This window comes from Typopeltis vanoorti, chromosome 16 (assembly GCF_054136105.1).
Source record: "Typopeltis vanoorti isolate ZY-2024b chromosome 16, IOZ_Tvanoo_1.0, whole genome shotgun sequence".
NCBI classification, from domain to species: domain Eukaryota; kingdom Metazoa; phylum Arthropoda; class Arachnida; order Uropygi; family Thelyphonidae; genus Typopeltis; species Typopeltis vanoorti.
Genome location: NC_143564.1, coordinates 107,714,650 through 107,740,407, shown reverse-complemented (window position 1 = coordinate 107,740,407; position 25,758 = coordinate 107,714,650). Strand labels below are relative to the sequence as shown.

General features: G+C 35.7%; 1 protein-coding gene and 1 pseudogene across 1 annotated transcript in view; both read right to left on the bottom strand.

Annotated features, from left to right (window-relative positions):
* LOC150098250 (semaphorin-2A-like) overlaps positions 1-25,758 on the bottom strand; it is a 667,728-nt gene that overhangs the window by 394,359 nt on the left and 247,611 nt on the right. The gene's annotated exons all lie outside the window — the stretch shown is intronic.
* On the bottom strand, positions 11,484-14,387 carry LOC150098251 (threonine--tRNA ligase 1, cytoplasmic pseudogene; annotated as a pseudogene).

The following is a 25,758-nucleotide window of genomic DNA, read 5'->3' as shown; positions in this document are numbered from 1 at the left end:
AATTTCATCGCCCGGTGTGAGACCACCTTCCCGCTTATTGGAGGTTTGAAAAAGTTCAATATTTGGTCTTTACAGCAAAGTTTCCGGACTACGTAAAAATAAATAAATAAATAAAAAACATAATAGACAGACATGACAACGAAACAATGCTTAGAATATCGGAAACGATAGCCATAAAATGTGACGAAAACTCAATCAACGTCCAACGACCCTACATAATCTCCGCGTGTTGGAAGCTCCACAACATAAAAATTAGGTCACAACTCCGACCAATAGGAGATAACACAAGCACTTCAAAAGCAGAAACACCAAGCCGACATGACATAGCATCCACTTCCCCCATGAGTTCCGATGACGACGAACGGTCGAAACGGCTCGCGCCCTGTTAACCCTCTCCCTGGTCCCCTTTCCCATAAACCCTTCCCCTTCCTCAAAAAAAACAATTTGTATTTTCAGCCCCCTTTTTTCATCTCTTCACCCATCCAAAAAAAAAAGCGCTCCGCCCACCCTTAATAATAATATTATATATATATATATATATATATATATATATATATATATATATATATATATATATATATATATATATATATATATTATAAAAAACGAGTTTTTCAAATTAATTCTCCCACATTGCCTCAACCCTCCCCCCACTTTCAACCCCTCCTTTTTTAACACCCTAACAGCAGAAGTATGCACATCGCAAAAAGAAGACAGTCAACAACATCCAAAAAAAGGTATGTGCGAATTTTCTTCATCTATTATTCTGCATATCTTTGTCTCTAAAATACATCTGTAATGCCCTAAGAATTCTTGAGTAAAAAGCCAATGACATTAAAAAAGGGGCACTCCCAAACGAAAGCAGGCAAAATAGCCGTAAAAATAATAGTTTTTTCAGAGGAGTAACATGGGAATTTTCCCAGAAATAATACCTATAAAAAAAAAACAGAAAAAATCATTCGCTCACCAACGGTACAAATGTATGTATCATCGATTTAAAAAAAAAAAAAAAAAAAAAAAAAAAAAACACTTTCGTAGAAATTGTTTCAACTGTTATGATAATTAATGCCGATTCTATTACAAAATGCATGTTTTTATGATTGTCTACGATCATTTACCTTCCATAATTAATTTTAACTTGCTTATGGAAAACTATATATATTACAAAATATTTTGAGCTATTTTCACACTACAGACTGCACATCCACCAAGTTAAATATATGGAATAATCATTTAATATTTCATGTCACGTTCGTAAGCATATTTTATACATGGACTCAGCCAATTAGCAAGCTGCAACAGTTTAGAATCGATTATCCTCTAATTAGTACAATAAAGTACATTGGAACTGGACTTATGCATGTTTATACAATGTGAGGGTGTAAGCTGGATAGCGTTTATGAACTGGAGTTCTGAAAAAAACTGCCATCTTGGAATTCATAGAAGGGGGACAGTATTATTATTTATTACGTCACACTTCCAGGGAATCCAAAGACTCATCGAGGGAGGGCACCTATTCCTACTCTATCTCCACCCAACCGTTACTGTCATCATCTATACCATCGCCACTAATATTTTCAGACAATTACAAACATCCATGCCCACGGCAGGATTCGAACCCGCAGCCTGTTAGCTGAAGAACGGATATGCCAACCACACGGGCAAAGTATATATGAAATTTTGCTTTATTCCCCTCTTTTTTTTTTTCGAAAAATTCGAAAAAAAAAGGGGGGAGAGATAAAGCAAAAATTCACTATTTTTCGCTGTATGCTTTTCTTCATTCATTTCTTATGTTCAAGTAATCTGAAGTATCTACTAATAAATTCCATATCCACAAGAAAATCGTTATGAGAGTTAAAAATGTGCCACCCAGTCTCGATCTTTTTCTTTTTCCCCAAAGAAAAACGTTTTTCCTGTTTCTAAATATATCCGAAAATTAATTGATTTGTAATAAGGTGGGTTCGTTCGCGTCTGAATATCTTCCTGGGAAGTGCGATGAGGTAAGCAGGGTCGTTCAGGGAAAAGAAAGCAAGAAAGAAATAAGTGAGGAGGAACCAATAGAGCTACATTAAATATTTATCACGCATAGCAGTTTTATGAGCTCTACATAAGTGATGAGAATTAGAATGAAGACTAACTATAATGTATTACTGTTACTCTATGTCATGGTAGGTATAGAATCATTTTATGACACTCCATATTTAGCTTCAACTGCTATTACGGCTCTATCATATCGTTATATCATTTTTGGGACAATTACTGGAATAATAATACAGCTGACCTTTAGCAGCTAGAAACTCATTAAGATAACGTGCTTAATAAAAGATATTTTAAGCATCGGTGAACAATCTACAAGTAATGATGATATGGAATTGATATATGCGCAGTCTCACGTACAGAATGAGTTATTGAAAAAGATTTTCTGTGGTGAGAATACTGAACTCAGTGAAGAATAAAGGATAATGTACTGCAGGATAATTATAAAACAATTCGAGAGGTTATTTTTTCTGTTTTTTTTTTTTTTTTTTTTAGTTAACTCATAAAGAAGGTATATTTTCAAAGTGAATATCTCTTGAAGGTCAATTCGCTGAATATATCTCAACTATTACCCACATCAAAATAGCAGTTTCCAAACTTTATTGTAGCAATTTCTTTTAAATATTTCTTAAATTGAGATCTCTCGCTCCATTCAATCATTTTATCTACATTTAATAATATAATGATATGGAATTGATATATGCGCAGTGCGCAGTCTCACGTACAGAATGATTTTTCTGCTAGGGTGTTCTCTGGCAATTAATGTTGCTTTTTTATGGGGGGGGAGGCTGCTCGTATGAAACTGGCTAAATTCACTTTCATTTCAAGAGCCTTTATAAATATTCCTTGTATCTTTGATCCGATTCCAAATCTTTTCATCCAAAGGACACACAGCTCTTCTAACTGCGTGTACATTAGTATAGATCATCCAAATAACAATCCTTACTGACGATACATCATATGCGTTTTTCATCAGTATGGAACTCCATCGCATTTTCCCCAACAATCCATGCAATGCTTACAAGATTCAGGCGGTTCAACACTACAGGGAAAATACTATTATACAAAACTGATTTTATGTCAACAGATTATGTCAAAACTTGCCAATTCGGAGGAGTTTTTAGGCGAGTTGCGTTTTCTGATGAAGCAGCTTTCCAAATTAGTGGAACGTTAACCATTAAAATGGCTACATTTGGGATAAATAAAAACCTCAAGTTTCATGAAAGGGACTCTCCAAAAATTGCCACCTCGTTCGTCTGTTTTCACCTCCAGTGGACTATTTTTTATGGAGTCACGTCACAACTACTAGTCATAAAACTACATTCTAGGTCTGAATCATATCACAGAAGGACTTCATGAAATCACTAAACAGCAACCGAAGAATATTTTTTTCAACGAGATGAAATCTGCTTTGTACGATGTCTCACAAAAGATCGTAGTTATGTTGAAAGTTAAAATTTTGAGAATTAAGCTTCTATAAGCAGTTTACAATGTACTGCTATTATATGTATATCTAAAATAATTATTGAAGTTGCACAAGTACTTTATAATCAAGCTGCTTACCTACATTTATTTATCAATTTAAGGATGAAATAACGGGAAATACAGAATACTACATTCAATAAGGCTTGGAATCGGACTAGCAGCCAAGGAAAGGAGGGCGGGCAGAAAGCCAACTTGATACTAAATTTGTAAAGGCAAGAGGACGGGAGCTTGACATGTTCAAAGCACATACCCAATCAAATGTCTTGGATGTGTCAAGAACCAACGCGTTGACATCTTCGAATCCTTTTCATACGACAAATCAAAAGGTCAGAGAATAAGAAAGACAATCTCCTGACTCATATAAATGATCGACCAAAGTTCCTGTCACAACAGCAGTTAACACGATAATCTAAATACATGAAAAACACGAAACGTTTTCTTTTATAGGGTACGAGGAAGGAGGAACCGAGAGATTTCTTATTTCCGAATATCGATATTTAAAAAAAGATAGCAACTCAGAACATATTTGATTAAACAGAGCAACAAGCCGAGATAATATTATATCGACAATGAAATTTAAATAGTTCTCTCACACTAAACATAAATAAAAATCGATCACGTAGTTCGAGACATGAAATTGTGAAAGACAGAGAAGACGTGCCCCTAAAGGATGTGTCCGTTCGCTTTTGCTTCACCGAGAAGGTGAAAATGCCAACTAATGAACACGATTTTGAAGACATACTTTACGATGCACCAAACAAAATGGCAATAAAATGTCTGGAAAAGGCAAAGAAAGAATCCAATTAAAGAAGTCAAAGAAAACAGAACATGTGGAAGGAAAAAATCGAAATATCGAAATTAATGCAATCATTATGGACAATATTTACAGAAATAATGAAACACTCTTGCTTAACTTTATCATATGAAAATTTCCACAGATGAATTTAAGAAATTGATGAATTAGTATGTGATTAATTTAAAGTGTATTACATAACGATAAGCAAATGTTTCGGGGATTTAAAGAAGTCAAAATAATTTTAATCGTATCAACATGTGCAGAGCGTACTCACTTCCCAGTTAAATAATTGACCATTCACACACTCTGCATTTTGCAAAGATGCCTAAAACAATTCAACTTGCGTCATGTACAAAAAATGCAACTATACAGTACAATCAGCTAAATATTTCTTTGTCTTAGAAATGAATGATGGCAAAACTGGATACACTTTCCATTACACAAAAAATCGCTTGTGAGCAGATTTCAGGAATAGAGTCAGCTTTCAACCGTTAGTTATTTATTCTTTACACTTCGAAATTAAATATTATTTTTACTAGATAAAATTACGCTATTACTAGCATATACTCTTAGCTGAGATTATTACAGAATATGGGAAACGTTATATATTAAAGTGTTAAAACAGCATTTTAATACTTTTAATCATTTGCAAGAAATAAAACTTTCTCGCTTCCTCTTCCTTGAATCTGAATACAGTATTATATCAACTCTTTTATAGCATCAGTGTTATAGCATCTTGTCAACAAATCCCATATATATCAGGAAATTCAAATTACTATACAGCCCTTAAAAGGCAAAAATATAAGTAAGATACGAGGCCATACTTATACATGTAATTCCAATAGCAGAGAGAAAGATGCTTCGTTTCTGGAATGAGATGGAACTCATAACTGCAACACAGAACTGTATAATTTAACCTGACAAATGTTCAAATTTTTGGTGTGTGTGTGTGTGTGTGTGTGTGTGTGAGAGAGAGAGAGAGAGAGAGAGAGACTGAAATCAGAGTAAATTACGAAGAAAAAGGAAGTGAAACAGAGAGGTCCTGAGAAATAAGTAGAGCTATTTTGCGCTCATCTTTCCCCTCCAGAAGATCCCCAGCGTATAACCCTCAAGTCCCGTTGTTTCCGCTCTACTAGGTCAGCAGTTGGCAAGTGACGGAGAGGGCACAGGAAGAGGCTATCATATGTGAAGTCATCTGGACGACGTTCCATCATCCGGAGATTGATGCTCATGTCTTTTCTCCTTGACCAGGCTTAGCAGATTCCGGGTCCTATCCCGCAGCTGCGGCGGTCTCATAAAGTCGGTGGCAGCTCGCAGTCTCCTCCCTAACCGTCAATAAAAGTCCTTCCGCTAGCAGAGACACTGAGGGAAAACTTTGTGCCAAGCCACTTTTGGACTCACAAAAGCAATTTTCGCAAAACATGTTCAACAGAAGTTTTGCATTAGGTCAAATGAAGCTGGCGACGGCAATACTTTTTTCCTTGTTTCTAAGTTCGAAAGGATTTTTATTGATTTTCCGACACTTGCTAAAGAGCATGCCCTCTTCTCGGTTAAAAACGTTTCACCGATACGCCACAGGCAACACACGTACATAAAGACATTGCAAGAACTATTGGCTTTAGAATTTTCCCCATCGTGACACAGCATGTATCTGGTATAAGACGCCTAAGCACAATTGTCCTTTCCCCCCAACTTTTTTTTCTCCTCCTGATAAAACGACTCGTGATAAAGTGCTTTTTCTTTGCGTGTGTAAGAAGGTATAATCTACGCTAGTTGCCGATCTATAGAGTCAGAATGTCGAACAAAAATCCACATGAAAAAAAAATCAACTGCTCAAAAAAAAGTTGTGAACATATGATTGTTTTCCGTAGGGAGGTTTCACAAGATATTCTCGGAGTGAATGGATTTTGCACCAGGATGAGTGCACACATCAAACAAATTCAATATTCTGTTAATTCCAGGGTTATTTTAATGGGGATAAGTGTGACACGTGCATAAAATGCTTTCATTCTTAGATGTTTTAAAGTGAAAGATACTTCGTTTTTAAAGTTAAAGTTTAAAATCCATTACGCATGACAGAGATGGTTAAGGGCATTAAGCTTAAATTACATTTTTTTTTTAAATTTATTATTTTATTTTATCATTTTACACATTTTTTTTCATTAAATTTTTTTCTTGTAATAATATTATTATAATAATTATTTGAGAAGATGGAGGAAGAAAAAATAATCTCTCTCTCTCTCACACACACACATAAAATATCAGAGTTGGGCAAACTTTATAATAATAAATAGAAGCTGTATATAACCTTAGAGGCTAAAGAACAACCGTCAGGCGATCTGGGAAACCATAATTAAGAATTAAAAAAAAATTATGAATACTATTTCATACTTTTTAATATGGATACTTTTTGCATATTACTTCATTTTTATTAATAATCATATTATTAATGCATTTATATTCTTTTTTAAATTAGTACAATAACTCAATTACTTGCTGATAGAGGCTTACTGCGTATGTAGTCTTGGTCGTAAAGCATGTGAAGTTGGGTTGATGGTTTTTGAAGCGATACGCAGTAACTCTAGGATGTTGGTTGTTAGATGCACGGTGTTTCGATTTATGAATGCTATTATTGAGTACTGCGATTTACAGAAGTCGCTCGCACCGAAATTTGAAATAGTCGGCAACCAGTATTCTTGAGAACAGATTCACTTCAGTTCCAGAACAAGTTTCAAGGAATCCATGGCAGATTGTGATGTTTTATGGTGCATTTGTCAATACCGTTTTTATTATTATTATCAAAAGACATAAGACAATCTAGACTTGCAAAACGACATGAACTCCACGTATTAAGTGAATTTATGATATGGGTATTTCTAGTTTGCCTCTTTAATTTCTCTTTACAGTTTCATCTGCGGAAGCATAACAAACAATCACAGCTAACTGTATGTTATCTTGAAAATCTGTGAATTTTATCAAGAGATAAACTGAATTCTACGCGAGCTTTTAATTAATTTTTTAACTTCTTCTCAAAATATTTAGTGATTTCAGAAATACACAGATCTGTGTGTAACGCGAAACCAGAATTTCAAGGTTTGAATTAATTGGATCTATAATTTCAATAACTTTCGTCATATTCTTCTCATTGAATTCTCTTTCATATGCGTAGAGGGTTAACACAAGCAATGGTCCACAAATAATGAAAGTAACTCAGTAGTGGTTTCCTTGTTAGAAGACTATGTCTGCTGATTACGTATGCCAAATTTTTTAAAAAAAATCAATTAATTCCGATTTTTTCATGATTTTTCTTGTAAAGTTACCGCCTTTATAATGAATGCGATACATTGACACAATTCTTTTCCCCATTATCAGTGACTGCAAATATTCTTCCTATTCAGACTTAAAAATCGTCGATTTTCTTCTGACGAGTATGGATGATAGTGTTACCACATATTACCGTCTGATATTTTATTGCAAGTCGTAAAGAAGATAGGACAACAACCCCATGCACTTTGCGACCACGGTTTGGTGATGTGTCTGATTATATATATATATATATATATATATATATAGAAGTACAAGATCAAAGAATATAACAGGTCAGAAACAGTGAAACAAAAAAGCAAGGGAAATGCTTAAACATCTCATAAAATTAATGGAAAAGTTTTTAAAGGTGTTCTTTGCTAGCGTTCGAGGTTTTAATTTAACTTTATTATTATTATTATTATTATTATTATTATTATTATTATCCATGAAGTCAAAAGACTCATTGCGGATTAACTTCAATTCCAGTGCGAAAATATACTGCACGACATTCTTGTTAAAATCACTGATTATTAAGTTAGCAAAATGAACGAGGCGTGCCTTATGCCCCGTACTCTGATAATTGATTCGTTCATGTAGCTTTCGCAAGGGCAGATTTTAATAAAAGTAGATCTAGTTTGCAAAATGATGACCATCAATCCCATAAGATACAGCTGATGACAGCTTCATTGGAAATGAACTCCTTCAGGTTTCCAAGATTTTAACCCTCAGTGTATCCAGGGCGCCAATGTGTTGTAACCTTTTTTGAGTTGGATTATCTTAAAAATAATTTCTGATTAGATTTTTTTCGATGTAAACGTGTGTATGTGGTTTAATTTTTTCTAATTTTCCAGGAAATTGAACCCAACAATTATTTAAAAAACGTTATAACACGAGACTGTTTACATTTTAATTTTCTTTGAGCAGGAATAATAATTTTTTCTTGACATCGTTATTTTCTATTACTACCATTAATAATCATATCGTTACTAATGTTCTGTTGTGTGTGTGTGTGTGTGTGTGTGTGTGTGTGTGTGTGTGTGTGTGTGTGTGTGTGTGTGTGTGTGTGTGTGTGTGTGTTGACGGGGGGGGTCAACGCACCTATGTTTTAGAAGAACATTTTACATGAATTGTACATGATTAACTACAACATCGATATCACAATTTGGAATTTATTAAATAGTTGTTTCAATACTCTTAACTTTTTTCCCTCATTTTCCTAGTGGAGACTGAGGAGAGAATGAAGGATTCAAGGATATGCATTAGTTGCATCTATAGCATATTCACGGGCAATTCGCTATTAGTGCTTTCTTTAACTTCCAGCTACCTATCAACAAGTGCGCATGTCGAAACCGCTGTGGCCTTTATTTTTTTCCCCCCAATGGAACCTAAAAAATAGTCGCTACAACTCCGTAGTCTTCATACTCCACCGCTGAATGATCGGCCGTAGGGACCTGGGGCAGTTAGCTTCGTGGTCAGCGAGCTAGCTTGTGATCAATGACGAAGCAGCGACGTGTAACGAGGAAATTGGGTCCACGAGAGTGCCGCCAGGAAGAGTTAGTTGGAGAGCAGCGAGCCAGGAAATAGGTGATCTCCAGTCACCGACCGCTTCTTGCTGCAGCACGTAGTGAGCAGTGTACAGCATGAAGACAACAGAGCTGATACAATGGATGAGATGGGCTGTCGTTGCAAACCTTGTTAGGGGCACTCGTAGTGACCGTTAATGCTATATACGAGCAATGCTGCAAAGGGAATACTCATTTCCGTTAGACGTCACTGTTAACAATTTGTGTCACTTGCACGTGCATGAAGAGATAGTAGAAGGAAGGAAAGAAAAGATTTTTTTTCTCTGACTATAATATGTTAGGAAAAAGAACTGTAGAAGTTTTAGTAGTTGTAAATATAGAAATGCTTCAACGATTCGAATGACAACCACACCAATCAAAGGAAGGGAGTCAGATGAATCGTTGTTCGATTACTACAGCGAATATGGATGCTTTAATCCAATGAAAACGAAAGCATCTATTTCCATTGCGCATAAATAATGGTGACGCTAAAACAATATGTGATGAGTTTCTAGATGAGCATATCAAAATATTAACACAAGCAAACTTTAACCTTACTCCATCCCGCGAAATGAGTGAAAGAAAGAAGTTTACTTCTCTTTCTGCCTCTCTCAATTACAGTGAATTACAACCATCGGAAAGGGCTCTGCAAATTTTTACTAAAAATAGGAAATAAGAAATAACTACACTTACGGCAGTTTTCTTACTTCAAATTTTGTTCCACAGAATCTATCTCTGGGTCAACGTTGCTGATTTACAGATTACTCAATTTACCTTATTACAAATAAATAACCATAAAAAATGCGTAAAGAAACAATATTCGCAGATAAATAAGAAATTAGTGGTAAACCATATTCAGCATTCGTTGCCAGTGATGTTGTCAAGGCATAGTTCGACTCTTCGATTTTAAATAACCCAAGCCATTCTTCAAATGGATATTTGAGTTTTCTTGATTATGAATGTGGTTTTAATTAGTTTTTCAGCAGATTAAGTAAAAACAAATCGTTCAACTGTGAATGATAACGCTTCGTAATTAATTTATAATACAACTCAATTGTTGTCTGAGGAGAATGCTCAGTTTTTAAATTAACATTGCATGTTAATTTAAAGATACTTTTGTGATCCTGAATAAATAGACACGTACGGCTGACTACTGCTGTACGTGTGATTTATTATAACGCGCATTGTTTTCATATAAATGTATCTAAATTGCTCGAAATGAGTCATGGAAAAGATAAAAGAATTTTCATCGAGTTTTGAATTCAACTCGATAAAAGTGTCTCAGATAGATTTGAAATACTGCGAACAGCCATCACCAGGAAAAACTGTACCATCACAGCGCCCAGAGAGAGAGAGAGAGAGAGAGAGAGAGAGAGAGAGAGAGAGAGAAAGAGAGAGAGAGAGTCATATAGTAGATCAATAGGGAGATGACTAGTTCGTTGTCCTCTATGATGGAGTTATACATAAGGAATGCAGCAGTTCTAATAAATACAACGCAGTTCAAAGTGTAATCAACGATGATATTACTTAAGCATTTGTTTGGGTGTTGAAGAGAAGTCGTTGAGCAAAAAAAAAAAAAAAACGACTAGACATGTAGCACATGGACAAGTGATTGTTTCATCACAATCCCATACCTTTCATATTCCCCCAGACCTGGTTCTCTGTGATTTCGTTTTGTTCTCTCAGATGAAACTGGAGCTCAAAATAGGGTGAGGAAGAATTCGAGGTCAACGAATCACATCCGGTGCTTGAACCGATTATAAAGGACGACTAACAGCGATAGCAGAAACACCGGACTAAGTATATAATTGCAAGGGGGACAACTATCTGTAACCACGTTGAGCCTACACTTTATCAGCCGTCCGGAATTTCTTGGAAGCACTTCATATACTTCCTCGATATAACTCTTGACTACTAATGGTTTTTCATTGTTTGTTTAAAAAAATACGCTCAAATCACATATTTTAACAGACCATGTCAAATAATCTATAATAGCAGGCCATTCAGTAGCTTAACATTCAAAGTGAAAGAGTTACTTGTTATCGCACAAGCCCACAAAGAACTCCTCCCCGCGCTATTTATTTTCCATTATAAGCAAGAACTTAACATTACTATTTGGCATTTATCGACATTTAATTATTCGTTCATTTTAATCATCTTGGAAACACTTGAGGGAAAATGCTACTAACTTGCACATTTTTTTTTTTTTTTTTTTTTAAACAATGGAGAATCTCCCACTCAGAGCTCATTACTGCATATCCAAATCAGGAATCGGGAGATGTGTAGTTATTCTTTCTTTAGTCTCTCAATTTATCAATTACATCCGAAATTGCAAACTCTCCATGCACCTTGTTGTCTCTTGTACGAACATTTACAGTACCCGAAGACTTTTCACATTCTCCAACAACAAATATAAAATTATACTGAGATAGCTGAGCATTCCTTGTTTTTTTTTATTCATAGTTGTTCCTTGATTAAAATCAACATCACACAGAAAACCTGCATCATATTTTTCATCTCTAACCTTTTGCGCATAACTGTCAAACATAGGACCCACTGGAACAACAATAGTCTGACGAGGTGAAAGCCAGAAAGGCCATTTACCTCTAAAACGTTTAGTTAAAATACTAATCATTCTTTCCTCAGATCCCAGAATGGCACGATGAATAATTACAGGTTGATTCTTCTCACCACTCTCACTTGCATAGCCGAAATTAAACCTCAATGGTAACTGAAAATCTAGCTGAATTGTAACACACTGATGTGGTCTCTTGAGGGCATGAGTACTGGTGATATCAATCTTTAGCCCATAGAAAGCACCATCTCCAGCATTGAGGGACCATCGTTGTCTAAACTCTTCCAAACTAAAGCCGAGTTGCTTTTCAGCTTTATTCTACATGTCTATATCACCCATAAAATCTTCAGCACGTGTAGAAAGTTTCAGCTGAAATGTAAAGCCAAAAATTCCATAGACATGCTGTAAAAATTCTAGACAGCTTTTAATCTCAGCTGCAATCTGGTCTACAGAACAAAAGATATGGGAATTATCTTGCTGGAATCTTCTTACTCTAATTAATCCACTTAAAGCACATGATAATTCATTGCGATGTAAAACACCAAAATCTGCAAATCTGACAGGCAGTTCTCGCCAAAAACATGTTTTCAGCATAATGTTGCCAATGGCCTGATATCTGCCATAATTTGCTATTATAAATGTTTGGTGTGATAACTTCTTGAAACCCTCGCCTCCTGTACTCACGCTTTATAAATTCGATTAGTGTATTATATATATATATATATGAGCACCATTTGAAAGAGAAAAAAAACTTCATGTAAGAAAAACAATTCCTGTTCACGGCCAAGTTTTCTGTGATCACGTTTTGCTGCTTCTTCCTGAAATTTCTGCCATTCTTTAAGCTGTTTATTATCAGGAAAAGATATTCCATACATTCTTTGTAAAGATTGAGCTTCAGCTTTTCCTTCCCAGTAACTAGAAGAACTTTTAGTTACTTAGAATGATTTAATTTTTCCAGTGTGCCTGATATGTGGTCCTCTGCATAAATCAATTAATGGTCCACACCTATATACAGTAGTAGTGGGAGTTTTTACCTTTTCATTTAGAATACGAACCTTAAATGGATTGTACTTAAACATTTCCAAAAGATCTTCTTTAAAAAGCTCTAATCTTTCAAAGGGCTGTTTCTCTTTTACAATAGATTTCATCAAGTTTTCTATTACTGGGAAGTTCACCTTAGATACTTCTTCATTTTCCATGTGTATCATAGTAAAATCCATTTTCATGGGAAATCCATAACATAAACATCCTCCATATATACGATCAAGTGCTTCACCTAAAACATGAGCAGTGGAATACCAAAATACCTGCTGGGTTTGTTCATCAGTAAACTTCAAGAGTTGTAATGAGCAATCATTTTCTAAATGTCTGTCAAGATCCATAATTCACCATTGACTTTTGCTATAACAACATTATCAGCTAATCCTTGACTGATTGACTGTGCTACCTGATAAGGTGTAGTTCTCCATGAATCTCCATCAATATTTTTTCCATCATAAGAGTAATTTTAATAGACTTTGGTATTTTAGCAGCAATTACAGCCTCATGATGAACTTTGAATTCATTCCATAGCTTTAATCTATCCTGAATAAAAAGGGTGTCCCAAAATTCACGCAAGATTTAAACTTAGCGCCATTTGTGCGGTAAAGTGTTGCCAACGAGAAAAAAAAAAGACAGCTTGACAGCTGACAGTTCAGGGTTATTAAAAATGACCACACACATCGAAAAGAGTTCGTTGAATGGATTATGGAACAACAACAAGTGGATGTTTATTTTTCGAACAAAATCATCTTCAGCGATGAGGCTCATTTTCATCTTGATGGCTTCGTTAATCGACAAAATTGTCGCATTTGGCGTTCAGAAAATCCACGAGTGATTGTTGAGAAACAAATGCATCCACAACGTGTCACTGTTTGGTGCGGATTTTGGGCTGGAGGCATCATCGGTCCATTCTTCTTCGAAAATGCGGCTGGTAAGGTAATAACAGTTAATGGTGCTCGCTATCGCGACATGATAATCCAGTTTTTTGTGCCTAAATTGCAAGATATGGATGTGGATGTGGACGACATGTGGTTTCAACAAGACGGTGCCACATGCCATAAAGCCCAAGAAACAATTCAATTACTGCATGAGTCATTTCCTGGTCGTGTAATTTCCCGTTTTGGTGATCAGAATTGGCCGCCCAGATCATGTGACTTAACGCCGTTGGACTTTTTTCTTTGGGGTTTTTTGGAGTCTAAGGTTTATGCCAACAAGCCCACGACCACCCACGCCTTGAAGGAGGAAATTGAGCGCTGTATCAACGAAATTCAGCCAGATTTATGTAAAACGGTCATGGAAAATTTCGACAAAAGAGTGCGTATGTGCCAGCAAAGCCGTGGAGGCCATTTACCCGATATGCTATTCCATGCATAACCCTATACTGTATACTTTATGAATCAATAAGAAATTACAATTTTTAATTAAAAACCTGTGTTTTCTATCAAAATTACTTCTTGCGTGAATTCTGAGACACCCTGTATGATGGCCATGGATTTAGCTCAGCAGCTGGCAATCTTCCAGCTTTAGCTTTATCAGCAGGCTTTTCTTGATCGCCAATCCGTTCATCTTCTAACATACCAGCCATAGCGATAGCAAGCGTCACTCAAAGTATTGTAAGTTACCACGGACGTGCAGAATAGTTGATGATATGAATTTACTCTTCCATTTCATTAACATCCGGATGGGAGTATGCCTTATGGTGTATTTTATGGCATATATCACAGTAAGTTAATCAATAGAGGTCCACTTTCTCCGAAGTCACCCTTGTTGGATGCAGCCTTTAGTCTGGCACCAAGATGGGGTTCGGAGGATCAAGAATTCTCTCCCGAAGCGAAGTCTTTAAAAGAAAGCAAAAAGGATGTTGATAATAAACAACCATTAGTGCTTGAGAATTCCAACTCTCCGTGATACGTTGTGTGGTTCTCATCCTTTGTTGTGATAAGGAAGTGTATGTTACACGAACGTACGGAAGTGCATTTCTGCTTGTTTCAGTGGGTCTATTTTTTCTTTGCAGAAGACTGTTTTATAGAAGTAATCTGACCCAAAGATATCAGAATATTGTTATTACACTTTAAATCACCATAACCTCCTTTAGATATCTCCGTAATCTTAACGGGGAAATTAGTTAATTCACTTGAGTAATGTTGGTAGTTTTTGTGAAAAAAGATTAAAACAAATTCATTGAGGTTTCTTCTATAGTCAACATGTGTGTGTGTGTGTGTGTGTGTGAGAGAGAGAGAGAGAGAGAGAGAGAGAGAGAGAGAGAGAGTACTTTGTTGTAGCTTTCCAGAAATCAATCACTTAATCATATTTGCTTAATACAGTTAGTTATCGAAACTAACATCTTTATTTATTGTAAGTAATTTTTTTTTCTAAATACTACACATCACTTTACAGGAATATTATTTAGTATGATATCACTGCTTAGTAAACAATCATCATATTTTGAATTAATACGACAAATGGAATTGAGTACAAGAGAAATAGATATTTGAGGAAATTTCTAAAAAAGGCAACATCAGTTCACTATTGATTCGCTATAATAAAGATGGAGTATCAACTTAATTTTAAATGAACAAATGGTTGTAACCACCATGCTATATACAGTTGCGTTTTAATATTTTTCTTGTACTTTATATGATAATTGGATATTAACATAAAATTAGAAAGAAAAATATTATTTTACTTTACAAAAATAACAAAAAAAAAGTAATGAATTTTTAGTGTCAAATAATATGTAGAAATTACATATTCCACTTGGACTGTAACATATATAACTGCATATAATATATGCAGTTATATAAGGCTTTTTTTGACGTCTGCAAAAACATATGCAGACGAAAGAAAAAGCCTTATACTCAGTGGTGAGCTAATAAGGGACTCGCGCGAGCCCTTTGTTAATTTTTTCTCAAAATTGTGAGCCTCTTGTTCTTCTTGTTTGATAATCTTGTAGAACTAGAAAATACCACCATGGAATGTATACATGCTACTATAATTGCTACTTTAAATTCACATGGATTTTCTGATAACTATATAAAAAACCATTTCATTGCATTTTGTTCTGATGGAGCTAGTGTAATGTTAGGAAACAAATGAGGTGTTGCAATCAAACCTCTACAAAAATTTCCCAACGTTGTGATTTGGCATTGCGCTCACGTTTACACTTAGCATTAGACGAATTCGATGAAAAACATTAAAGAAATAAATCATTTTGAAATATTTATAAATAAATATACTTTTTATCATCAATCACCAAAAAATCAACGAGAATTAAATACGATTGCAAAAGACCTTGGTACCGAAATTTTAAAGTCGGCCGTGTGTTTTGACCACGATGGTCAGCTTGCAGTTTACCAACGGCTCTTGCTTTGTGGAGAAATTACCCAGCTTTATGCAAGCATTTTGCATCGAACGATAAATATAAGGACTTTTTAAACCAACTTCTCAATTTGGAATTTTTAAAAGATCTAGCATTGAATGACTGATATCCTACAGGAATTATCATATCTGTCACATTAATAAGTATTATAAGGGCTAATTTAGGCCTTTTTTTTTGCTCGACGATGCGAGCCCTTTGTTAAAATTTCCATAGCTCACCACTGCTTATACTGTATAATTCGTTTGTTTGCACTGTATATTTGAACTAAATGCAAGCTACACGCTACACTTGCATATCTTATCGGCATACTTAATTTTAATGACAATTAAAATTGTATCCTGCAGTTTATTTTCTCAGTTTAATATTAAATTTCTGCAACTGATATGAAGATTCTAATGATAAAATGTCAGTTGGATTTTACATTGATCGTCATAGAAAACGAGAACTTTAATGAGTAAGGAATCTCTTAGAAAAAACTCTTATGTTATTTTCGTTTTGTCAGCTCATTAGGTATTTTATTTGAAGTTGTGGGTAATAATTTGGTACAAAGTATTATCATAGGGATCTCAGAAAAAAAGGCAATAAACAGAAAATACATGTATCATGAATGTATGTAAAATTTGCAAATGCAGGAAAATTACTGTGCAATCTTCCATCAGACAAATCCTGAAGACGGGCCCGAGCTTCCTGAACTTATACAGCCAGTTTCTCTTGTAGAGGAACAGGTAGTCTTAAAACTCACCAAGAATGGCAATGCTACAGAAGTGGATGGTATCCTCCCCGAGTTTCTAAAACATCTCGGTCAACAAGGCCAAACATGGCTGGCCGCCCTTTTCTCAAAAATTATAATGACTGGAAAACTACCATCTCTGGCGGAAAGCTAAAATAATTGCCGTGCCCAAACCAGGGAAAGATCCAAATGATGGCAAAAATCTATGACCTCTCTCCTTGTTTTGTTCCACCTTTAAGCTCTTTGAAAGTATTGTCTTTAAAAGAATTTCACCACTCATCGAAAGAGTACTCCCGATTGAAAAAGCTGGCTTCAGGCCGGGAAGAAGTTGCTGTAACCAGGTCCTGGCCCTGACAACACAGATTGAAGCAGGCCACCAGAAGAAACTTAAATCCGGAGCCACTTTCATTGAGCTAACATCAGCTTATGACACAGTATGGATCAGGGGCCTCCTCCTAAAGCTAGGAAATATTATAAGTTGCAAAAAAACCTTCCAGCTTTTTGAATCCATTCTCTCTAACAGAAAGATCAGGGTCCATATTGGCGGAAAAAAGAGCAGGGCCCAGATTCCTTCACAACGGTCTCCCAGAGGGCTCTGTGTTATCCCCTTTACTCTTTAACATCTACGTGTATGACTTACTACATACCAGCTCAAGCAAGTATACGTACGCTGATGCCCTAGCGATCCTATATCAATCTACCTCCTTTGCTAACCTGGAATCAACCTTGAACACAGATCTCAACATCCTGGAAGAGTACTTTAAGCAGGTACTTGAAGCCAAATCCAACAACAACAACAACAACAACAAAAAAAAAACTGTGTCCACAGTATTTCACCTAAACAATGCGGAGGCGAATCGATACCTCAACCTTTCTTTCTGTGGAAAAATAGTAGCACACTAGCCTCACCAGAAATACCTTGGAGTGAGCCTGGACAGAAGCCTAACCTATAAAAGGCACATCACCAACCTGTCCAACAAAATTAAAACGAAAAACAATATAATTTCAAGGCTTGCTGGAACAACCTAGTGTTGTGGTGCGGAAGTCCTAAGGTCGTTTGCACTAGCCCTCGCATTCTCTGCAGCAGAATATTGTGCCCCTGTCTGGGAAAGAAGTGCACACACTAACATTATAGATACCCAGCTAAACTCTACCATGCGCACAATTAGTGGGACAGTGAGAAGCACCCCTCTCTCCTGGCTGCCTGTTCTATCCAACATTGCTCCACCAAATATACAGAGAAGACAGGACTCGATTAAAGAATTTAATAAAGCAATGAGCAATCCACTCCTGCCCCTACACCAGACTCTCATAAATCCACCTGGTCTTCGCCAAAAATCTAGAAAGCCTTTCTGGTCCTCTCTTCAGCTGCCCTGCTATCAACACCTGACATGTGGAGAGAACACTGGTCCAACAATCTCTCAACAAATGGCTTCCTGGTAGAAGATCCCTGTGCTCTGCAGCCTGGTTTTGCTCTTCCTAGGAAGATTTGGTCATCAATCAACAGGATCAGAACTAACCAGGGCAGATGTGGCTACCTACTACATAAATGGAGACTGTTAGACCACCCTTATTATGAACGACTGCCCAAGGCGCCAATTTCACGGTGGTGGCCTACAGGACATCCACAAGGTGACGGATGAGGCCTTGGATTGGCTTTCCAGACTGGACATTGACCTGTAGCCGCTCTGTATTCCTTTTGCCATAAGAATAAATAAATAAATAACTGCATATCCATATCAGGAATTGGGAGATATATAGTTACAGTATAACTGAAACAAACAAACAAAAATTCAATGAAGACTAATTATAATCAAGATCTTCAAGTCACCTATAAGAGTAACGTTACATAAGAGAAAAGTCAAAATCTCTTAGAAGTCGCAAAGTCCTCTTCGAATGACGTAAAGTATCACATGGTAGGATCGGTTTCTAATAGTCATTTCTGTCGAAGATTATAAACGAAGAGAGCAAGGAGTTTTATACCGTGTGGCGTGTTTCTGATACATTAGCAGAACCGTAGCGATTGCAAGAGTCTTCAACATAAACTATATTAACTACTACGCCCAGTGAACCACTGGAAGAACAAAGTTAATTACAAGTTTTCGTGAGCGAAGTCAAAGTTAACGAGATACGAACATTACCGTTAATGTGTTACATATCCTGTGTAAAGCGAGGGAAACGCTTGTTCACCTGTTTCGAACATATACAATGAAAGCAGAGGAACGTATACTGTTCATCAAAAGAAAAAGAAAAAAAATCTTCCAAAATGAAATTCTAGCTACAGGTGAGGAGTGAATATGTCATGAAAGGCGGAGGAAGAGAGTACAACATTTTGATACAACATATATGAACAAATACACTCTTTCAATACGATTTACCTGCATTATCGCATTAGGCAGGAAACAGGATAAACTGAAAGTACACATGCAAACAAGATAGATACGAAATAAGTCATTGATCGCTATGTAACGTTTAGAATGATTCTGTAAGTACAACAAATTTATTTCTTGCAACTAGGAGCAAGAAATAAAAGTAGGGAAAGTAAAATTTAAAGAAAAAAATATGAATCAGAAAATAATGGATAAAAGCATCCCCATTGTATCTGTAATATAATTACCTATTTCACTCACTGAATAAAATTATACTTATTTTATATATACGGTACTATTCTGAGTAATCACGATGACTATCGCAGGTATAAATAAAAATCAAGTAAATAAAAGCAGCTGGAGGAGAAATAGAATGGATATCTATGTGATGAAATATTCCGTCATTCTCATTTATAGTTCGTATGCGTATTTCTTTCATTTCTTAGTTAAAAAAAAACCCAAGTGAAATTATAGCTCTTTCCATCTTTAAAGCTCCATTTTGTTTGTCCCGAATGGATATATTTTTTCAATATTTCTTGCGTTTAGTGGACCTTCGTTAAATAAACGTAACATTCCAAACAGAATCAGGGACATCAATAATTAACAATAAAAATATGTGGGTATTCTAGACTCTAAGAATCTAGAGTAACATAACACAACTCGATTCCACCTATCATTACACTATATCGTACATCATACATTTAAATTATAGTGTACAACAGTAATACAACAGAGAACAATAGATGTATCCATACTGTTTTCATCTGCCCTAACCTGTGGGCTTTACGGTATATATAAATAAAGAATAGCGACTAGACAATTGGATTGCGACTATTTGAGCATTCCCCAGGTAATTCGCCAGATACACTGCATCTACTCTCTTGCTTTCAGCAGTTACCTATTTCCTTGTACGGCAAGCATCTAGTTCACTTTTTCGATGAATATCTGTTTTTCAATTTTACATGTTATGAATATTTTAAGAGAGAGAGTGATAGAATCACACTCGAAAGAAATACACTGAACTCTTGCTTATCAAACGTAATGAAAGAAACAGGGGAAACACGGTAATAAAATTTATAAAAAACGTATCACCGGAACACTTTGTATAATTAAGAACTATACAAAGAACATTTCAAAAAAATCATCGTTAATCCCCCCCCCCTCTCGTTCTATTGGTCGAATGTAATGCAGTGAAATATTATCACTAGCTGGTAGTGAATAATAATAATAATAATAATAATAATAATAATAATAATAATAAAATCTATCACAGTCTAAGTTGGGTAAAGAAAAAGTCCAGTCATATTTTTCCGGTCACAAATGGACTTGGCTCGAAATGAAACCTCACTCTAGAAAGCAGGAAATTTGACTGTATATTAGAAACAATGACCTGATAAGTCTTTGATATGGCGAAAAAACTCATCAGATCGAAGGACAAAATTCCAATCGCAAATTTGTCGCTTGTATTTTGACTTAATCGAAAAGAAAACAAAAATAAATAAATAAAATATGTCTTATATTAGCGTTCCAGTGATCTGAAATCCACTTAGTTTGTTCCTCTGCCTGCTTGAAACATTCAACAGTCGTGTTTTTATTAAAATGTTTATTTTTTCTTCTCTCTCAGATAATAGGCTTTCAAGTTGCTGTCCACTAATCGACATCTAACAGCAGCGCTACTTGTGAGTCTTGCACCAACATTCCACTAACGTTTCACTTCATTCAATGTAGCCTTACGATTTTGTAGTGAGAATCGCTTCGAGTATAGCTTCATGCTTTCACTTCCACATTTCCTCTTCACATCACCTCTCACATTTTTTTTTTCTTTGAAGAAAAGAAACACAATATTGTTAAATGATAGCAATCACATTTTTTGCTACCTTGTAGTGAATATCCCTTTTCGCGAAAGGCAAGCGCACTTTATTTTATTTTTTTATTTTATTTTTACAGTGTTAACAGTGTTTTCGCGCAAGTATTAACGCACAAGTCCATGATAACGTTTGGAGCTGCAGCCTTTTACGCTCTTAAGTTTTTATAATTTAAAAAAAAAAAAAAATTGATATCTCCCACCCACGAAGGGTTATAGACCTAAATTACATTCATTAAGTACTGTTGAAGGGGGATTAAAATGTTTTATAATTTTTATTTATTTATTATTATTATTTTTTGTATTTTACATGCTCCAGAAACCCTGATCTAGAGACCAAACATGGAACTTTTTCAAGCCACTTCAAGACTCCAATAAGGAAAAAAAAAAAAAGGGTGAGATAACCCCCCCCCCTTTTTTTTTTTTTTTTGCTGCTTTGGAAGCCATTATTAAGAGATGGAGATATGGCGAAAAAAAAAAACTCAAGAAACAGTCAAAAACCATATAAACTACAAAAAGAGTTAGGACAGTACCAAAAAGGTTAGTGCTCCTCCAGTAGTATCCTAGGGAAGTCTATCTATTATGAGTTTATGGCACCCACAATTATATGGGAGTTCGGTACACAACATTAGGTACTGAATTTCATAACCTCGGCTTTCATGGAATGGCTATTACTACAGTATCTGACGTTAAACCCGTTCGATTTGGGGGAGGATGCAATTGTCCATGATTGGACGTTCATTGCGTTAGGCCACTGGAAAATTATATAACGGACTGAATCATACACAAATCATACGTCGATTCCATATCTGAAGCCTTAGCCGGTCTCGTATGGAAGTGGAAGTGTTTTTCCCCACGGAATGTCGGGTTTTTTCATTCCACAAAATAATCAACTAAGAAAAACACACTGGCCTGACCACATAGCCTCAGTTGCTTCGGCCGTAATTTTAAAACAGTCTAACGAAATGGTCGTGTTCGGATACGGAGGCTGCCATGAGAATATCATGACAGCACTATAGTGCTACTCACGTAACTGTCTTTTTTTTTTTTTTTTTAAGATAAGCGTGATAAGACTAATGTTGTTGTGGGATGCTTCTCTTGGTTAGAACCAGGTTTTTTTTCTCTAAGTGCCCCGAAAAATGAACGCGTAACGCTATATATATAACGCAGAAAATAAATTTGGACACAGGAAGCTAGATTATGGAATGCTGGTCAACGAGATCTTGAATTCTATAGTTGTCAACCAAAGAGGATTTGTATCGAACCATACAGCAATTAACCACACAACAATAACAAACTAGGTGGGAGATGAATTTCATCATCCGGCGTGAAACAATCGAGTCTGCTTACTGGAGGCCCAGACTGATTTGAAAAACAGTGTTCCAGGTTTCATCTACAGAATAGGATTTTCAGATTATTTAAACCTTAACCCTCCCAGTATACTAATACTAGTGTACTATCAGTTTGCAATCTTTCGTCGGTGTGATTCACATTAAAAAAGTTACGAAGTTTACGTTTGGTATGATATTAACAGAACACGATTTACTACCTCCTCTTAACTTTAAAAAGGAAATGAATGTGATGAACACCATAGCGCAAAGCCGACATGCATAAATCAGAATCAAGAACACCACTCATTATATACTGAAATGCAGAAATTTATCCAGAAAACCAAACGCAAATTGTCTGGTTTCTGTGACAGTACGAGAAAATAGATATTTCGTTACACCTGAAGAGACAGAGTATCATTAGGTGCAAGAATAAAATCTTAACAGTTAATCACTTCAATATACTTGGTAGCTTAAGATAAGCTAACAAGTAATCCATGGGTGAGTGGAATTTATAATCGCAGGACGTGCAAGACAGCAGTACTATCAACGATGTCTGAGAGCGTATTTGAAAATTGAATCATTCAAGACCAATATTTCCACTTCGCACACTTTAAAGTGACATCGTCACATTACATTGGATTTCATGTACATAAAAAGATACAGTCGGCATAGATATGAAAAACTCAGAGGAAACACTGTTCAAGGCTACGCTGATTCGTAACAACAGTACAGTTTCACAATGTTATATCCAATTCAACTGTTTCTAAGTTATCTTTGGCTGATTTTAAATTTACTTTATAATCTTTTCAGGTAGACACATCCTACATCTATATATATATAGTTGAAAAAAAAAAAGCGTACTCAGTTCAAAAAAGGTGGTAGTCACCAGTATTCGGTAGAATAAAGCTGTGGTATTCATGCAGAAAAAGAGCTACACTTCGTATGAGTCCGCTGCATAGAAAGAAGGAAATGCAGCGGAGTACACACTTCCACTGCTTTACGGTATCTTCGGAACACACGCCGTATCGCGCTAAGTACACGTACAGTGCGAGCTGGCTCAAAACAAAAGTGTGTCTGCGAAGAACGTGCATCTGACTAGCAGCGGGGTGCCTCATCCTCCAATGAAGAGTTCAAATAACTGAAGACAGAGGCGGCAGCTCTTTCCTGCAAGCTAAGCAGCGAAGCGTCCCATGAGCAGTTACGTCGGAGCGGCTGATGGAAACCCTGGCGAGAGCCACAAGAACATTACACACACGTAGAAGGCGTCGGTGAAGATAATGACGAGAAGCAAGTCACGCGAGACCATCCCAAGTTCGCGAAACCCTGTAATTATGCAGAACCAAATGCACACTTCCCCAACTACTTCAAGGGCTGTTTGGAAAGTTGCTAGCAAGCATCTTTTAGACTCGTCTTTTCACCACTTCCTTTCCCAAATGGTTAGAAATACTTAAACGTTGCTGAACTCTTAACCGTTACTGTAGAAATCTCAAATCAGGATCTTAATCTCGCGCAAAAAAAAAAAATAAAATAAAATAAAAAAAAAAAATTAGCATAATATGGAAGAAAAAACAAGAAAAGAAAAAAAACTTTAAATAAAAGACGGTCATAAGCTAAAAGTATTGTCCATATTGAAGACAACCGTTAAGTATATAACTGTTTTAGTTCGCTCTGTTTTTTCTTAAGCAATATACATTTGTATATAATCGAGTTTCCTCCAGATACAGATATTGTTGAAGATGACTTATGTTATTAAGTAATTCGACATAGGATTTTGTTTTAAAATTTACACTTGGAAAATATCAATGCAATTTATCAATATAATATTTATATAGGAATTTTCATATAAATACAAATAAAATTCATGATGGACGTACAATGAAGTATACCAATAATTATATTTGAACTGTATGTAAATTAAAAAAATCCTTAACGCGAAAATAAGAAACAAACAATATAGACGGCAAATAAAACCAAATAAACACCCACCGACCGACCCACTCATCCACACACATACACGTGGGACGTCTGGAAAGTTCTGCAAACATACGAGGATATAAGAATATAAGAACATAAGATGCTTTCATAACTCTGCTACTAGTATGTTCTTTCTTGTGGTCATATCATTTACTTTAATATCATTTTGTTCTAGGTGTTTATCAGAAATATTCAGTCCTGTCGCGCGCGTGTGCGTGTGTGTGTGTGTGCGTGCGTGCGTGCACGAGGGGGAGGTCTGGATAGTTCTGATAAACACCTAGAACAAAATGACATTAAAGCAACTGATATAACCACATATAAAAGACCATTATAAGAGGATTTCAGGAGCTATCTTAAGATTAGAAAATTTTATCATACTCGGAAAAACTTCACCAAAAGACCTTCGTCTGCTTGAAAATAGTACAATACATTAATATTTTTTTTGTTTTTGTTTATTTTTAAATACAGCTTCTAGCCAGATTGCAGATTAATGTCAAAAGGCACAGCCATGAAAATCAATACCATACATTAAATACAAATCTTTCTCTTTTCATCTATTCATTGTTTTAACTGGTTATGAACACATAATTCGCACATTACTGTATACGGCAGAAAAGAAAAAAGTCAAAGGAAATCTAAGAATAAATAAGATAGCTTTTATGCGCAATTTTACTTGTACCTTTACGAAATAAATAAACAAAGTAAAGTCACATGGCGCTGTGATAAGCGCTGAAAGGAGTCAGTCAAACGGAAAGAAAAAAAAATATATGCCACCATTTAAATGTATACATCAAGAACGAATGTTAGGACAAAATGCTAATGATATTTAAGGAAAATGTGAATACAGCAAAAAAAAAAAAAAAAAACTGCTACGGTGTTTGTCGGTACGCTAGATAATCTCAGTGCAACCGTCTTGAGATTCTACGATAAACATAAAGAACAAAAACATCCCTCATTGTCGATGTATTTTATTCTTCAGAATTATTGATGCGTTCTCAAGTTTTTATGTGCACCAGAGAAAGAAAAGAGAAAAAGAAAGAAAAGGCACAGCACAAGCTGTACGAATGTAAGGGCGTGCAAGTTGAGCACTTTTACACTGTTTCGTGTTTTCGCTTTTTGTTCAGCAAAGGAAAAAGGTCATTGAGATTCCACAATTCTACAATGTGCCGTTATCATTTTTCACCTTTCCATTAACATGCCAGTTACAAAAGTTTCTGTTTTCCCTGAATTCATTTCTCTCTTTTTTATTTAGATTTTTTCCCCTTACAAACAAAGAATTTCCCTTACAAACAGATGTATTTAAAATACA